This window comes from Notothenia rossii (assembly GCF_949606895.1).
Source record: "Notothenia rossii genome assembly, chromosome: 5".
In the NCBI taxonomy this organism is placed as follows: Eukaryota; Metazoa; Chordata; class Actinopteri; order Perciformes; family Nototheniidae; genus Notothenia; species Notothenia rossii.
In genome coordinates, this window is record NC_136903.1 from 66,348,805 (window position 1) to 66,365,763 (window position 16,959).

General features: G+C 40.2%; 1 long non-coding RNA gene across 5 annotated transcripts; it reads right to left on the reverse strand.

The window, feature by feature from the left end:
- Positions 1 to 333: 333 nt before the first annotated feature.
- On the reverse strand, positions 334 to 5,748 carry LOC307040017. 5 transcript variants are annotated; one of them, XR_013808404.1, is made up of 8 exons: positions 4,480 to 5,747; positions 3,716 to 3,785; positions 3,508 to 3,622; positions 3,242 to 3,337; positions 2,624 to 2,735; positions 2,294 to 2,461; positions 2,011 to 2,156; positions 334 to 619 (listed from the first exon to the last, which is right to left on the reverse strand). It is a non-coding gene; the product is annotated as an uncharacterized lncRNA (long non-coding RNA). The 5 variants fall into 5 exon arrangements; XR_013808405.1 differs by having other exon boundaries at positions 3,508 to 3,635; positions 4,480 to 5,746; XR_013808407.1 differs by lacking the exon at positions 4,480 to 5,747 and adding an exon at positions 4,267 to 4,437 and having other exon boundaries at positions 3,508 to 3,635.
- Positions 5,749 to 16,959: the final 11,211 nt, after the last annotated feature.

Genomic DNA, 16,959 nt, shown 5'->3' on the forward strand with positions numbered 1-16,959 from the left:
CTTTTGTTTCCAAAATACCAACCACACTCCATTCCCTCTCTGCCTCTAAAACGTTATCCTTTAGTTTTTCTCTTTCAGCTTTATAGATGTTCCACATTTTCTTTAACTCCACAGTTCCTACACTTTTCACTGTTACTTTTCCCCATGACATGCAGCGTACCATTCAATGCTGTGTGATTTATTCTGAGTCTAGCTATCATCATTTCCTCCCTTCTGTTTCTGTCTTTATAAATATGTGTCTGCTGGCAGACCAGCAGACCAGCATTTATCTATCACCAGCTTATGTTAGTATTAAATATACAATGTACTCTGGTAACTATCAAAATAAAGACATTGTATAGTGTTCATAACAGTATTTTTATTTAATAAATTATACCTAATACAATAATATTACAAAAAAAACTTACATCTAAATAAATATATCATCTAAAATAGATTCATTTGATTTAAAAATAACAAATATAATTCAAAATGTAAACAGCAACAAAGAAATTATAAACATTATTTTTCTTGTTAATATCCATTATCTTCTCTGTTATGTATCTTCCGGTCTTTGCCAATCTGGACAGAATTTCTTGGTCCTCCACGTCTTTCTCGTACAGCCACTGCTTGAAGCAAACTGAAAATAAGAAACAACAATGTTTTAACAAATCGTATTAAATTATGTGATGATAGAACTGCAAACAGAATAGCTGTAACTTTAACTAAATAAATAACTCAGTTACCTCTAATCATTAACCCATGTTTGTATCATTGAGTTAACATACATACATACATACATGCTAAACTCTTATTGCACTTTTGGCAACGAGCATTTTCCACCTCAAGACCAAGCCCCCAGGAAGTGCGCCGGACTCTGAGGAAAATATTCGTTGTGTCCAAACGGCGGTACTACAATTTCCTTATCAGTCTGTGACGTCCACCGGCCCAGAAATACTTTTTCCCCTTGACTAACATTGGGAAAGAGACGTCTGTAAATCGGTGGATAATTTTTTTGAAACTAAATAAACTACCCAGTATGAACTATTGTATAGCCCTAGAATCATTAAGTCCTTAAAGTTGTAAAATGCACTAAAAGCCGAATCTAGATTTATTCTCTCTCTCCATTCATTCTAGTGAGCCGAGAGTGTGTGCTCGGGGGGGCGGGGCTTAAGGGGCGCATGCTCTGTGAGCGCACAAACGGGTTCTTCTGCTCTGACAGCCAGGCATGCTGGGTAATCTGTGACGTTTCGCTCTCTCAAAAGTTGGGCCATTTTGACTTCATGCGCCAATGAGCAGCTCTCATAGGAAAGAACGAGACCCCGCCTCCCACGCTGTATCCAGTTCTTATTATACATCCATGCTCAAGACGGGTAACATAACTACCCTCGGGGCGCTTAGTTCTCTCCGCCACGTGTGTGTGTGTGTGTGTGTGTGTGTGTGTGTGTGTGTGTGTGTGTGTGTGTGTGTGTGTGTGTGTGTGTGTGTGTGTGTGTGTGTGTGTGTGTGTGTGTGTGTGTGTGTGTGTGTGTGTGTGTGTGTGTGTGTGTGTGTGTGTGTGTGTGTGTGTGTGTGTGTGTGTGTGTGTGTGTGTGTGTGTGTGTGTGTGTGTGTGTGTTGCATGCATGTAGCAGGTTCTGTGTGTAAACTGCCCCACCCCCTCGCACACCGACAGGGGAGAGAGATCTCTCGTCTGGATTGGAAAGATCGAAAATAAATCATAGACGCACTTCGTAGTCTTTTTGCATATTAGAAACGGAGTTGGCGACAGTAAGACTGCGATATAATGTTGGTGTAGATATAATACATATGACATCTATTTTTTAAATGTCTCCAGTACCGATAAAAAGATCGATAACGTTGGACGTTAACGGTACCACGGTCTTTAATAATTCAGCCCCGGGCCCCGTTAATACAGGGGCTCGGTATCCATCCCTAGTTTTAATTATTACATCATCAATATTACATTTCAAATAACCAAGTACTTGGTATCTCACAAAGCGCAAGTGGCTAGTGCTGCTAAGAACATACCTGGTGATGGTGGCTCTTCGCTGCAGGATCTGGTCGATGTCCTCCTAACAGAAGCGATTGCCTTCGTCGTTCTCGTCCATGATGGCGGCGTAGGCTCCTTTCCTTAGGAGGTCCTCGATCTCCTTCTTGGAGAACTGCTGGACCGGCTAAAGGCGACGCAGAGAGACATTTACACAAGTGGATTTAGAAAACTTTTTTTGAAATTAAACTAAGCGTACTGCAACAGCGACTGACCCAAAAATGACTTGGCATCTAGAAATATGACAGATTTTTTTTTTCTCACCCCGTTGTTGTTGCCTTCTTTGTTCTCACTCGTGCTCTGCAGGACAGCACGGTCCAGCCCGAGCTTCAGACTAGCTTTATCCAGCTTTTCCCTCTCATAGTTTCTAGTGATCAGACGGTACACCTTCACCGCCTTAGACTGGCCAAAACGATGACACCGAGCTTGAGCCTGAAATAAAAAATTAAAAGAGGGGTCAAAAGAGCAAAGTTTTTAAGCATTAAATGGGAAAATATACACTTAAAGAACCGAGGGAATAAACGGAAAGACTGTTGTTGTTGTAGCCCTATTGAACTATCTTTAGGACAGACAGAGCAGATATATATATCGTACCTGCAGGTCATTTTGAGGGTTCCAGTCAGAGTCGAATATCACACAGGTGTCCGCAGCAGTGAGGTTCACAAGCTCTTGATCAGGTGTTTCATGTGGGCTGGCATGATCCTTTCTGCAGCGATAAATAAAGAAAACAAAGAAGACATTATTAATAATAGTAATGATGGTAACAACAATTATATCAGTATAACTATTTATATAGCACTTACACAATAATTGCAAAGTGATTCTCACAACAAAAATAAAGAACAAAACAATGTCAACAATAAAAAAAAAAAAATTATAGGAATGTTAAGAGACAAAGAAATGATAAACATTCTGAGAGGCCGAGTACAAAAAGGTAGACTCAATGGCTCTTGATGACATCAATGAGCAGTCCCTAAACATGCTGCTGTAACAAAAGAAATAGGTCCAGATTTCTTCTATTTAGTGTTGGATGATTTGTTGTATTGATTGCTGATGGATGTTAAGATATGTTTTACAATTATAACTTATTGTAATTGGAATCAAAAAGTTTAAAATCGTAGTTTTAATAAAATGACTAGCAATATAGGGTTTATTCAACAGCGGTAAAGCATTAAGTTGCTAAATGAACGTACACTGAACTGTAAAACTTACCACTATTTAGGAAATGACCTGATCAGAAGGATTGACTAGTAAGACAGCAAAGAGGTGGAGGAGGTCTCTGTCATGTACCATTGGTAGATGTTACACCTGAAAGAAAGATAAGGAAATAAGACAACAAAGGAGGACAAACATCCTCTTAAGTAAAAGACGAAATCATGTCAAGCTTTACATCTTTCAGTCTTTATAATGCACTGTTGGAAATGACATTCCAAATGCAAAACTCAAACTCAATACCATAAATAACTGGGTAGGCCTACCAAAGTGCTTTAACTGATAGAACACGTTCCACACGGAGCAGCAACCATCCAGCTGGGCCTTTTGCTGCATATCATCTCCTCCCTCTCTACTGTTTCCAGTAGATATCTACTGCCTCTGTCCAATAAAACTGAAATGCCCCAAAACAATCATATTTAAAAAGTTAAAACAATAACTTGCTTTTGGCATTCAAATGTATTAGAATCTCACCTTTTTCCTGGATGTCAGGAAGGCGTTCCCTTCAAGTCCGTAACCAGTCATAGGAGTTCAAATGCAAAGCCTGAACGATGACAAGAGCGAGACTTACATTTTACAAGATAAGTAATACCAGAGCAGTGTGTACGACATGCAGAGAGCAGATCAAATCCCCTGACAGACTCACACACTTTGGTGATGTCCTCATCTGATAATGATGTTTCATTTTTAGCAGCAAAGTAACATTACTCAAGGTATATGTTGGACCCAACTCATGTAGAGTATGTTTTGCATCTCCTCAACAATTGTCTGTATAGTTGAGTAGAAACAAACTGTCCCTAGAGTTTCAGGTAGATTAACAAAGAAAAGTTTGCAATGAAGCACAAAACCCCTCTTTGTATTACGCTAGCTGCCACAGAAAGTACAGCTTAATATGCTAACCTGGTAGAGTTAGCTAACGTTAGCTAACTTCATGTCAAACTAAAAACCTCTAACGTGCATTACATTGACGATTTTAAACACAACTTAACTCTTTCAACTTGTAAAATAACGTTAATTTAACATACCCTTAAATAACTACATCACGTTTTTCAGAACAACACAAACTGCAGAAAACGTTAGCTGCTAACTGTTGTTAGCTAAGACAGCTAGCTCGTAACAATAGCCTCCTAGCAAACTTAAGGTTACGTTAACATTAACTTAACGTTGTAAGAAAGCAAAACGAGCCTTCGAGAAATATTTTACTCTCAGACTGGGTGTAATTGTGTTGCATTTCTTACCTCCAGAAGGACTTTTAGCTGGTTCCCAGTAGAGACTAGAGAGAGCTGTCAGAGTGGTTGCTCTCAGAAGAGCAGCATTGGGCGGACCAGATAACAACCAGTTAGTGTCAATGTTGTGGTGCTGTTGCTTTGGTCTGGGTCTCTGGATCTGTGAGCTAACCACGCCCCGTTCATTTGCATATAAGGAATGGAAATGTCTCATCATGAAATGTCTCATCATGAAATACAAGTCACCTGAAATAAATAAATGCGTCATTATGAAATACAAGTCATCTGAAATAAATAAATATGTCATTATGAAATACGATTCTCTTGAAATAAATAAATGTGTCATTATGAAATACAAGTCTCTTGAAATAAATAAATGTGTCATTATGAAATAAAAGTCTCTTGAAATAAATGTCTCATTATGAAATAAAAGTCCCATGAAATAAATAAATGTGTATTTAAATGTACATGTATACATATTTATTGCCTCATTTATTTATTTCATAATTTATTTCATAGGCATATTTATATATATATGTATTTATTTAATTATTGATGTATTTATTTATTTATTTAATTTTGGCTTAAATGGCATTCCATATGTTACAACTGTCCCATGGTCTCCCCTGTTAAATGTTGTACAATTATGTGCGCCCTTGTTCATTGTTTCCTGCAGAGGGCAATGTTGTCTGCAGTGCATCCAGGACGTGACGTCACTGACTATACCTTGCACTACATGTGGCCTCTACCTTATCCGTTTAGATGTTGTTTGGATCGAGAGCTGAGCGGCAGCACAACCGCATCTCTCCTACCACGATAAATAAATATGCCTAATGAAGGCTAAAGGAAGCTGTCTACTACTGAGTTCTATTAAATCTCCACCGCAACGCACTCCGCATAACATCCCCTACTCAAGTACAAGACCTGAGTACTCCTACTTTTACTCAGGTACAAGACCTGAGTACTTCTACTTTTACTCAAGTACAAGACCTGAGTACTTCTACTTTTACTCAAGTACAATATCTGAGTACTTCTACTTTTACTCTAGTACAAGACCTGACTTCTACTTTTACTCTAGTACAATATCTGAGTACTTCTACTTTTATTCTAGTACAAGATCTGAGTGCTGCTACTTTTACTCAATTACAACATATATATATACTCATACCACCTCTGTTTATAGCCTATGAAAAAAACTATTAGAAATAGAAGGCTAAAGCTAACGTTAGCAGATAGTGACAATGTATGCTAGCTAGCTAGCTCAACGAGCCACAGAAAAAAGATTCAGTTCACATCACGCTCTGCCGCTCCGACAGGGAGCTCTGCTCTGAACACCTGAACGGCCCGTTCTAACAGCTGTTCACCAGCGGTCCAGTCTGTGCCACAGTGACTCCGGACGCGCAGTTATATTAACGAACGCACCCGTAGGTAATGTAGCTGCTGAAGCTAGACCGTCATCTCGGAACAGCAGAGCCTTATTATACATCCATGAGCAGAGCCGAAAGGCAGGAAGACTCGAGCACACAGCTCGCACTTCATTATAATATATAAAAAAAGAACACCATGCGTGTCATGATGGCACATAACAGCTCACGGCCGCAGATTACTCCGGGTCCCAGGCCCCCCCATACCCCAAAAATATTTTTATTGCAGATCTACATGAATCACACAAACGACCTATTTTGGATTCAAAACGATGAATTTCGCCGTAAGGTGACAAGTTTGCATCACTGAGTGTTAGATTTACTTTGCCTAAGGTTTCAATGTATTTATGTTGGATTAAATGGGATACATTTTCTTGAAGAAATCTGACAGCTTTAAATAAAAAAAGAAATATGTTGTATTATAGGTGCTTAATGTTAGACGTTCTATATCTCTCTCTCCCTTGCAACACACAACTGCAGAAATTGTTGGTGCGTAACGTTAAATTAATAAAGACAGCTCTGACAACTGTGTTTTTTACCCTGTATAGTGTACACAATCAGATAGATTACACACGAAAGCAATGTGGGTCACATTCCTGCCAATGGTGTTACACTACTCAACCAACCAGTCTCTCTCAATTACATTTGGGTACTATCTCTGATGCCACAGGGATGCCATTTTGAAGGTATAGAGCTGTACCTTTAAAAAAAAGCGCTTAGTAAACAAGTTAACACAAGTGAAGTTATCCTACCCATTAAATGGTCAAACTGAAGGAACAGAAGCAAAGTAAAAGAATACCATACCAAGACAAACTCATCACGCACACCAAGGACCGTTCTTTTTCTAAATTGTCATCTAGTCAGATAACAACATTAATTCATATGACCCGAAAGCAAAAAACATAAGCACTGAATGACACTGTAAAAGAAGACCGTAGCAATCAGCATATCTTTTTTTGTATACTAGCCATTCTGGTTGTAATTGTTATCTTCTTGTTGATGCTTCTCATGTTATTTATAAATGGTTAACTCATTCACACTAGTAGGCTACAGCAACCACAATCACATCCCAAATGATAGTGCCAACCCGGTATCACGGCAAGAGGTGAACATGTGACGATTTACCATGCTGGGAGACGTGAAGATGTCACAATTTCGTCCCTTCAAACGTGACAGTTGCACGCTATTGTTAACCCATGTTAACCAGGGGAGAAATAACCGGAAATGCCAAGCAAATGCTACCCCGACGTAATGATTTATCTTGTAATAGTCACACTCAATTACGCCGATTTTCTTGTTGCCCCAGCTGGTCGACACCTCTTTTAGCAGAAACAAAGGCTACATTAATGTATTAAATCGATGTTAATCCATGCGTGTGGATCGTGTGGATGTGGAATTAATGGACGAGACGTTGTGTGATTGAGTTGCCAGGCAACAGCTTCGGTTCATGTTAATTTACAAACTCTTCAACTACAACCGTAGTTATATTTAAAAACATGTTAGAAGGCCTCACAAAATACTAATGCAAATTAAAATGTAAACGTGAAGGAATGTGTGTATAACAAAATACATCGGTCATAAACTAAACCGGAAACAGACGTAGGCAAGATCCTCAGCTCGATGATTGGATGGTTTAGCCTCAATGCATGCTGGGATTTGGTGTTCATGTGATGTGAAATCTGAAAACGTTTTTTTTTAAATAAAATAATAGTTTATTCCAAGTGTGCTTGCTTTTCTCTTTGAAAGTCATCACATAACGGCATTGTAATACACGGTTCGGCCGCATTAAATATTACATATCTGCCGTAATTCTCTATTTACAAAGCCCTGATGAGAAGCAGGTCTGCCAACATTTGAGTTCAGCTTGGAGTGAGATTTTTTTTTTTGGTGATCCGAAAAAAGAAACGTTCATGTGTACAGTGTTACAAATGTATTGAACATGTACAAACTAGGGTTTCCCATTAATGTACCGGGCGCTACAGTGGAATACGCACATACAGTGTACCCGCGACTCTTACAATGAAGGCTCGATAATAAGCTCACAGCATATAAAATGGCATATAGGTGTAAGCAGAGGTAAACTTAAGTGCTATTTTACAAGTGTGTGTGTGTGTGTGTGTGTGTGGGGGGGGGGGTCCTCACCTCCGGGGGGTCCGGGGGCATGCTCCCCCAGGAAGACTTTTTTTTTAAATATTGAAGTTAAATGCATCCACCTGGTGCACTTCGAGAGCAAAATGAACCCTCTGGAGTCAAAGGGGTATTTTCTCGATTTTTAGATGTTTTCTTAAATCACCTTTTAAATGTATTTCTTCAAACATGGCACCCCATGTGTTGAATATCGAAATGTTCAGGACAATCTCTGGTATTGCTATATATGCAAATGACTCACCTTAGAGCACTGTGTGATGAGAAAAGTAGCTCAAAAGCTTAAAATGTGATATCCGATTTTCGGAAAATCGTCAAAACTCTTGTGAAAACACAAATTTACTCATGTGATCGAATTATTTTGGTGTTTTAGATTTGGTTACCAAAGTCTTAGGATCACAAAAGTAGTGAAATATTTGAATTACACTGTATATAAATGTGTAATTCATGTCTAAAATGAAAATAAATTAATTCGAATTTTGAGTAAAACAGGTGTTTATCACTCTACTTTCACCACAGCAGGGACTGAGATACATTAGGACTGACTAATGATTTTATATTACATACCAAGGTTCATGTGATGTGTACAAATACAAATTGAGCATTCAAACTTTTTATTCAACCAACAATTTATTATAAATATGTTTTTTTCAACCAACTATTTATATAAATATAAGAAACTGGAAAATCTCACTATTTACAATATTGAACATCAGAACTTTCAACCAACTCTTCATTATAAATGTCAAGACAGTGTCAGGATCTTTGTCTGTCTTCCAAAACAGTGGGTCTGGCTGCTGTGAAGATGGGGGTGATGGTGCATGGGCTGCTGTGTAGGTGAGGTGTACAAGTGCTATACGAGACCTCCACGAGACCTCCTTGCTGGCTGGGTTGAAGGTGATGGCTGTGGTGGAGCGTTTGTGCTGAGGTGTATCTTGACCTGGTGGCAGCCGCAGATGGAGGTGGAGGCAGCTGTAGTGATGCTGGTCTGCTGGTCCTTGGTGGTGATGGCTCTGGTGAAGGCCCTTGAGCAACGGTAGATCTTGACCTGGGGGCCGGCACAGATGGATGTTCTGGCTCCTGGATAAACGCCGCCTGTGGGCCACTAGGCCCAGGCAGCTGTGAAACCTTTCTGTAAAACAAATAAAAATGTAGGACAATAATTACTGCATTGAAATAAAGTTCAAATAAAATGTTGCTCAAGCACAAATAACAATGCACACATAAAAAGAAAGATTGGGAGGTTGGACAGGAGTCTCTCTCTGTCTCTCTCTCACTCACACAGGTATTTCCAGTTACTTTACATTCAGTATAAAATCACAGACACACATATACATAGGCTACATCTGATTACAAAGTCTCATCTGTACAGGACGGTAAAATAATCACTGGCACACATATAAATAAATCTATGACAAAGTCTCATCTGAACAGAACATTATGATAAAATAATCACAGGCACACATATATAAACAAATCTATGACAGCCTACAGAAAAGTATGAAACAATAATCGATGGCAAAAACATGTCTATAGCAACTGTAAATGTCTCCATTGTTGGACGAATAAACGATTAATTTAATCATCTACACATGTAATCTCACTTTTACACACCAAAATAACGTTAACACAGAGTAAACGTTTGCTAATGGAGAGTCTATTTTGTCCCAAGAAAAAGTTCATGACTATCGATAAAAAATATATCAATAAACCTATTGTTACTTTTCGCGGTATTCCACACACATTGCCAGTACACTATTACTGTAATATTTACACTTACTTACCAATGTCCAAATGGATCTTTGTTGTTGTCTTTGTATTCTTCTTCTTCAGAAGAGTCGAAGACTTCAGGTTCTGAGGCTCTATCTTCGCTACTGCTAGCGAAAAAATCTCTAGCGAAGTCGGCGACTGTAAAGTTTTAAGCCATTTTCTGTCTCTCTCTTTCTCTTCACAGACGTAAACTGATGGGAGACATGTGATTTATGTTTTTTTTTACTTGTTGGGTAGGTCCTTAGTGATTTCTCGATGTCCATTGGTCATTTCAGAACATGATGGCTGCAGGCCGAGATTTCCTTGACGGACACACGAATCCACCAATCCCACACAGTGTAAAGTCAAGCTGCTTTGAGCGGCCATATTGCCTGCTGTGCCCTGGCTACAGTCTCACAGGAGATACCGCTGGAAAGCAACACTTTCAGCGATTCCGCGGATGTCTGAATCATATTTGTACTCCTTGTAATCGAAAATATATGGTTAATTTATGTAAATTATGCGCACTTGGACGCGCCTGCGCGTCCACCGACTCCAGAGGGTTGGAATACAGCTCTTAACACCCATATGAAACAGAACTGTAAACAGATTTTCTTTTTCTTTATGGATATTTTACAAATCACTCATTTAAACTTTATTCTTGTTTTACTGTCATAGTATTTCATAACTGTTTTTCATTTATTCTCATAAATGGTGACCAAAACGTTTAAGAACCACTGAGATAACTAGACTAAAGTTAACTATCAAACAATGAGAGCTCTCCCTCTCATTGTTTGAGAAACAGCTTCTAATATCCGTTAGTGCAGCTAGCTACCCAGATGCTAACAACAACAATTCAAATAGTGAGTTTGGTAGAAATATACTAGTAAAGTTATTTAAGATGATGCCATATTTATTGAAGATTTACATTATAAATATTCCCCACAATTATTCAAAAGCATATTCTTCAAAACTCTCTGCTGTAGTATAACCAACACAGAAGACTATTGATGTGTGTATAGTGAGTTTGGCAGTAATAAGCTGTATAATAGTGATTGAATATTATTGTATTCTCTTTTTTCGGAATTGCACTTTGCAGACGGTCCCTGAGCACTCGTTTCTTCTCCGGCTGCAGATAGAGACCAATGTAATGTGTCCAGCTCGGAGGGCGACGCGTATTGGCTTTTTTTTTTATAAAAATGTGATTGTAGCTCGTTGTCAACCTTACCACAGTACTTAGGAGACGTCATTTGTGTCTGGATAACGTTTTGTTCATGAGTTATTGATCCGTGAAATCAGAATCTCCCAATATCGTTCCAACTTTACTGAAGCCAGAAGACCGTCTCATTTCGTAGACCGCTCGGTTTGCTGTTCCTTCACTTTATTTTTATATACATTTATTTGGGACGAAAACTTAGCGTGAGAAAAGGCAAGTGTGGCGTGAGTGCGTGAGATATGGGTTAATTGCGTGACTCTCACGCTCAATGCGTGAGTGTTGGCAGCCCTGTGAGAAGACTTCTAGACAAACAGGAGAACTGCCGCCAAACTGAAAAAGTGACGTGGATCATAAATATATAAGCGATTAAACAACATCTTACATTTCTTTTCACACAATACGTCTCCTCGCAGTATCAACACTAATTCGGCTGACTTTTATATTTGATCCAATTGGTAGATTGGCTGTATTTACACAATAAGAGTGCAGAGCTGATAGAAAGGGACACCTGGTGGTTGAAGAACGTTCAACGTGCAACAAGAAAATCGGCGTAATCGAGTGTGACTATTACAAAATAAATCATTATTATATTAATATTGACAATAACAACCGACCGTCGGGGTAGCATTTGCTTGGCATTTCTGGTTATTTCTCCACTGGTTAACATGGGTTAACAATAGCGTGTAACTGTCACGGTTGAAGGGACGAAATCGTGACATCTTCACGTCTCCCAGCATGGTAAATCGTCACCTGTTCACGTCTTGCCGTGATATCGGGTTGGATAGTGCATACCTCCTCAGAAAGCCACTAATGTCAATTTCTGACACAAAAAAGTCTCATGGAGCAACAATTTAACATGTCCATACCAATATACCTTTTGGCGCATTTCCACCATGGCACGGAGCGCGGTTTAAGCGTGCCGTGTCATGCCAGACCCGTTTTTTGCTGCGTTTTCACTAGGTCTAGTTCCGGCCCGGGGCTACTTTTTCACCTTTTTCTGGCCCGATAAAATCATGATTTTATCGGGGCCAACAAGCAGGCCAACAACCGGGTTGAATATGCTAAACTAGTGAAAGAATTGCTGGCAAGTGGGGCTACAACTACAACAAGATGAACATATTTGACCGTGATTTAATTGTAATACACTTCTCAAAATGATGCCGAAGTAACAACATGTTGATACCGGTTAGTAAAAACCATGAATTAATGCTTTGACAAGTCTGTAGACAGACTGCAGGCGAAAAACCTTTTAAAATGAGTGTTTTCTAAATGAAGATCGGCTAAGCTAACGCACTATATGCTCCGACCGTCCACACTCACAACAACGGCCTATACAGACATAAATAAACCAGCGACTGTATTTGCCATGACACAGACAGTCTGTGGTTTGTACTTGTTTAACTTTTGTCTAGTTTCTGAACAGATATGAGGAGCTGTGAGCTTGAGTGCTAACAGCTAACGGCTGATGTTGTTTTTCTGAAGATGACGTCACCGCTCCGCCTAAACTGCGTTACTATAGATACTACCCCAGTTCCTAAACTGTAATAGAAGCGCAGCATTAAAGTGAGCCGGGCCTAACAAGGCCTAACAAGTCCTAACAAAACCGTACTAAGTTGAGCGAGGCCTGCGGTGGAAATGCGCCATTTGTCTCATTAGAAACATGTCTGTTTCAAAACATAGGGTGTTAGAAAGGTGAGCGACATTAAAGTTGTATTTGCAGATAATGTACAGATATTTAAACTCTACGGTCTGTACTTGAAAACATTTGTTTTGGTTATCATCATCTGACTTAAATAACCATTTAACCTTACCCTTAGGTGTAACACCTATATCTAAGAAACTCAAAGTGTGTTTTGCTTGTTGCAGGAGAACTTTATGGCTTTCGTTTTTTAAGTTGGATAGTTTGGAAGTTATGGTACTGTCAAAAATCCTCAACAAAAAGGTGAGGCATTATTCTGTGCAAAGCGCACAACTTCATTAAATGCTTGGAAAACACATTGATGGTTGATGGCCATAAACTAGTATGTGAAGGACTGCTAAAGGAGAGTAAGTTGAGTAAGTTTGTTAAGGACTTTCATCCTACAAACCCAGCATCATGGATGTGCTCGGCATCATAAGAAACACCAGAAGTGGGAAGTAAATAGGTGTTCACAAATGCTTTCCTTAAAGGTCCCATGTCATGCTTTTCTGGTTATTACCCGTCCCCTTGTGTGTTATGAAGGTTTTTATGCATGTAAACCAGTGGTCGCCAACCAGTCGATCGCGATCGACCGGTCGATCGCGAGTGCGGTGCGGGTAGATCGCAGACCGTTAAAAAAAAAGTAACAAAAGAAAGAAAAAGAAAATTAAAATAATAATGTTTGAAAAATACGTTTTTAGATGTAAACCTATCATCCACCACCCCGTTAGCAGGTGCCACTTGATTGACGTATATTTGAGACACCTCAATAATATAATACATTAACCGTGCTTTACGTGAACCTCATCATGACACAAAAGACAACGGCAGGACTGTAATTTCCCGTGTTCAGTGAACGCAACAGAGGCAACACACCAGACCAATCAGAGAGTTGCATGGAAATACACGTGTGCTTGTGTAATTCAAGCTCGGCTCTGTGTGTGTGTGGCGATAGCGCATTTAGTGTGATAGAGAAGGAGAGAGGGAGTGAGGGAGGGAGAGAGAGAGTGAGGGAGAGAGGGAGTGAGGGAGAGAGAGGGACCGGTGCTAGCGGGGACCGTGATGTTAGCATCTGGTTAGCTGGCTGCACTAACGGACATAAGGAGCTGTTTCCACAACAAGCTGGAGGAGAGTCCTCTCCTGTCAGACTGAGGGGCTCAGGTGAGCTAAAGGACTCTGAGTGTTTAGAACGATTTTGTCACAAATTATTCAAAACATTATTTCCACGGCACACCTGATCATTTTTATACAAACAATAAGAGAATAAATGAAAAACAGGTATGAAATAGCCTACTATATGGCAGTAAAACAAGAATACAGTTTAAAAGGGGAGTGATTTGTAAAATATTCATAAAGAAAAAGAAAATCTGTTTACAGTTCTGTTTCATATGGGTGCTGAGAGAGTTATCCATAGACCTCTTCATGTTGCTCTCAAAGTGCACCAGATTGATGCTTTCAACTTCAATGTTTAAAAAAAAATCTTCCCGGGGGAGCATCCCCCCGGTCCCCCCTTGAGGAGGTGAGGTCCGCCCTCCAATAGCACTTTACCCCTGCCTATATGCCGTGAGCTGATTATGGAGCCTTCATTGTAATTCAGACGCAATTAGCCTATAAAAAAGGCCTCAAATTGGAAGCATTGTCTGGGCCGTCTTTTTCACTCAATTCTTCAATAGGTAGATCTCGCCTTTCACCTAGAACGAGGTCGGTGATCTTGGGCTTAAAAAGGTTGGTGTCCACTGATGTAAACGGTCTGCAAAGTCACAAACCCTCAAAGTACACCCTGTAGAGCAGTGGTCGCCAACCAGTCGATCGCGATCGACCGGTCGATCGCGAGTGTGGTGCGGGTAGATCACGGACCGTTAAAAAAAAAAGTAACAAAAGAAAGACAAATTAAATTAAAATAATAATGTTTGAAAAATACGTTTTTAGATGTAACCCTATCATCCACCACCCCGTTAGCAGGTGCCACTTGATTGACGTATATTTGAGACACCTCAATAATATAATACATTAACCGTGCTTTACTTGAACCTCATCATGACACAAGAGACAACGGCAGGACTGTAATTTCCCGTGTTCAGTGAACGCAACAGAGGCAAGACACTACACCAATCAGAGATTGCATGGAAATACACGTGTGCTTGTGTCATTCAAGCTCGGCTCTGTGTGTGTGTGGCAATAGCGCATTTAGTGTGATAGAGAGGGAGAGAGAGAGGGAGAGAGGGAGAGAGAGAGGGAGAGTGGGAGAGAGGGACCGGTGCTAGCGGGGACCGTGATGTTAGCATCTGGTTAGCTAGCTGCACTAACGGACATAAGGAGCTGTTTCCACAACAAGCTGGAGGAGAGTCCTCTCCTGTCAGACTGAGGGGCTCAGGTGAGCTAAAGGACTCTGAGTGTTTAGAACGGTTTTGTCACAAATTATTCAAAAGATTATTTCCGCGGCACACCTTCATATGATCATTATAGTTATACAAACAATAAGAGAATAAATGAAAAACAGGTATGAAATAGCCTACTATATGGCAGTAAAACAAGAATACAGTTTAAAAGTAATGTAATTTAATGTAAAAAGGAGAGTGATTTATAAAATATCCATAAAGAAAAAGAAAATCTGTTTACAGTTCTGTTTCATATGGGTGCTGAGAGAGGTATCCATAGATCTCTTCATGTTTCTCTCAAAGTGCACCAGATTGATGCTTTTAACTTCAATATTTAAAAAAAAATCTTCCCGGGGGAAAATCCCCCCGGACCCCCCTAGAGGAGGTGAGGTCCGCCCCCAAATAGCACTTTACCCCTGCCTATATGCCGTGAGCTGATTATGGAGCCTTCATTTTAACAGTAATTCAGATGCAATTAGCCAATATAAAAGGCCTCAAATTGGAAGCATTGTCTGGGCCGTCTTTTTACTCAATTCTGCAATAGGTAGATCTCGCCTTTCACCTAGACCGAGGTCGGTGATCTTGGGCTTAAAAAGGTTGGTGACCACTGCTGTAGAGAGTAAAACTCTAACACAGAAAAGACCTGTCTATGCTGCCCCAGAACACCTCGTTGGAGATTTTTCTTTTTCTTCCTTGGTACATTGACGTGCCCATACCCAAATGGACCAATCCGTGGAGCCTTTACGTTACGTCCGCGAAGCCGTTACGTTAAGTCCGTGGATTGGTCCAAATTGACCAATTTGCGGACTTCCTCACACACACACATTCAATCTTTTCTCAGCTGCAGCTCCGCCGATTTCTCCTCCCTGAGACGGCGGGACGCGGCGAGGCTGTGAGTCGGTGTGTGAGGACACACACAAACTCCCAGCCAGGCTGCAGGTGTGTATGTGAATGTATTGTGCTCTCAGTATAACTACGCCCCCTGCTGTATACCAGCGACGTGCGACGCCACGTGCGGTATGACAATGTAACAGAAAAACAACTAAAGAAAAACTAAATAGTAATAATAATAAAATGTCTCCACTGATCTGTGTTGTAAATGTGCTTTATGTATGATTCCAATCGCTTTTTAAAGTCAAAATCAGCAAATTTGCCGAGCTCCGCTACAACTACGGGTAGCGATGAGAAGTGAGGCAGGGACGGGCTCTGCCTCAGGTAAGCCTACAGTAACTGGCTGGAGCGCGGGCACTAATTTAACGCAGGCACTTATTTTCTGCCCGCGCTCAAGCCAGTTACTGTGGGGTGAGGTGAGGCACAGATGAGCTCTGCCTCACCTCAGAATGCGTCACCCCACAGAAACTGGCTGGAGCGCGGGCACTAAGCGCATGCCTGTTAACATCTCACTGTATGTCACCAATGTAATGTTTGTAGATCCCTTTATTACATTTATCCTCGCCATCCATAGTCTCTAAATAACTTATTTCACGTATATATGATATTTAGGCTCGCTGGTCTCATCATACAACGGCAATGAAAAAAGCACAAGGGGAGGCAGCCATAACCTCTGCCGCACTGAAGGCGGCGCACATGTTATTCTACGCAGAGACGGTAGACACAAACAACAAGCTAGACTTTTCAAATTACAGGAAGATAAGGAGGACTTTTACAAAAACTAATAGAGATTGTTGTCCAGAAGGATAGCATGGACTTCATCTTCAAGTCAAGGTAAGACCACAATTGTAATGAAAATGGGATCTTACTAAGAAAGAACAATCCAATATTTAGATGTTGGGTATCCTTTTGTTGAACGGTCTGTTTAAAATGAATTGAAGCATCAGACTAAAAGAGCTTTTGAAAATAGCCGAATATTTCGATTAAGGTCAAAATATAATATTTGTAAAT